This window comes from Empidonax traillii, unplaced genomic scaffold, assembly GCF_003031625.1.
Source record: "Empidonax traillii isolate 1590-97213 ecotype Southwest subspecies unplaced genomic scaffold, ASM303162v1 scaffold3905:size10602, whole genome shotgun sequence".
Classification (NCBI taxonomy): domain Eukaryota; kingdom Metazoa; phylum Chordata; class Aves; order Passeriformes; family Tyrannidae; genus Empidonax; species Empidonax traillii.
Genome location: NW_020959098.1, coordinates 4,268 through 5,880, shown reverse-complemented (window position 1 = coordinate 5,880; position 1,613 = coordinate 4,268). Strand labels below are relative to the sequence as shown.

At 64.4% G+C, this 1,613-nt stretch overlaps 1 pseudogene; it reads left to right on the top strand.

The window, feature by feature from the left end:
* Nucleotides 1–8: 8 nt before the first annotated feature.
* Nucleotides 9–910, top strand: LOC114072768 (annotated as a pseudogene).
* Nucleotides 911–1,613: the final 703 nt, after the last annotated feature.

Genomic DNA, 1,613 nt, shown 5'->3' with positions numbered 1-1,613 from the left:
GGCCCCGGGCCGAACGCTGACGGCCACGTCTCGCCCGCACGGAAGGCCAAGGAGCCCCTGCAGAAGCGGTACCGGATGGGTTCGCTGCTGGGCAGCGGCGGCTTCGGCCGCGTCTACGCGGGGACCCGCCTGGCGGACGGAGCCCCGGTGAGTGCAGGAGGAGGAGACGGAGGAGGAGGAAGGAGGAGGAGGAGAGTGGGACGGGCGGCGAGCTCAAACCCGCCGTTGCCCTTGCCTTGCAGGTGGCCATCAAATGCGTGCCCCGGGATGGCATCCGGCAGTGGGGCGAGCTGGTGAGTGAGCGGGGCCGGCGGGAGAAAGCGGGGCGTGACGGGCGAGGACGAGCCGAGGCCCGGGAGGGTGGAAGCCGCCGGGACACCTGGATGCCCACCTCGTGGGCATGGGGTCAGTGGGGGGTGGGGAGCATGCAGGGCTGGCGGAGGGGTAGCAGGCAGACAGACACGGCATCGACCCCACTGACGACATCGTGGTCCTCCCACAGCCTGACGGCACCCGGGCACCCCTGGAGATCGTGCTGCTGGACAAGGTGTCCAGGGGGTTTTGCGGTGTCATCCGGCTCCTGGAGTGGTTCGAGCTCCCCAACAGTTTTTTGTTGGTGATGGAGCGTCCGTAGCGCTCTCAGGACCTCTCTCACCTAATCACGGCGTGGAGGTTCCTGCCGGAGGAGATGGCGTGGGGGCTGTTCCGCCAGGTGCTGAAGGCCGTGCGGCACTGCAGCAGCTGCGGCGTCCTGCACCGGGACATCAAGCCCCAGAACATCGTCCTTGACCTGGCCACCGGCGAGGCGAAGCTAATTGACTTTGGATGTGGCACGTTCCTTCAGGACACAGCCTACACCCAGTTTGCAGGTGAGCCCACAGCTGGGGGATGCTCCTGGTCCCAGGCATAGCGTGGCCGTGGCCAGGTGTGGCACCGCAGATTGCCCCTTTTGCTGAGGGGGAACAAGGTTTAGTTCTTCAGCCAAGTTGCTTTTGGACGGGGCTGGAGGGTATCGTGAGACAGGTCCCGGCCTTGCCGACAGCCTGTGCCACCCGCCCTGTCCCGGGCTGGGTCTGGGGCAGGGGGGAGCCAGCCTGACAAAAACACCCCTGAGGGCAGCAGAGAAGGGGGTCAGAACCTGGGCACCAGCTGGCTTGGGGTGCAGGCGAGGAAGGGCTTGGGCTGCTCCACTCGCCTTGTTTGCCTTGCCTTATGATTACTTGTTGGGGACAGTGCTGTGGGGCAGGGAGAAAGCATGGCTTTTCCCCGCCATTGGGTGGGTTTTTCCCTTGCATGGAATGGTTGGGCCTTCCCAGGGCTTCCACTGCCCTCTTGAACACCAGCAGCTTCTTCTACAAGCCAGAGTTTGGAAACGAGTCAGGTGCCGGCGAGAAGGCAGTGGATCACGCCGTGTGCCTCTGGGGCAGGCCCCACATTTTCAGGGACACTGGGGCGAAGCTCTGGGAGCAGGCAGCACCCACCTGCTGAACTCCGTCTGTATTCTGTAGGAACACCGTTGTACAACCTGCCAGAGGTGATCTGGCTCAAAACCTACCATGGCAAGGCGGCAACGATCTGGTCCCTGGGCATCCTGCTCTACCAGATGGTCTGTG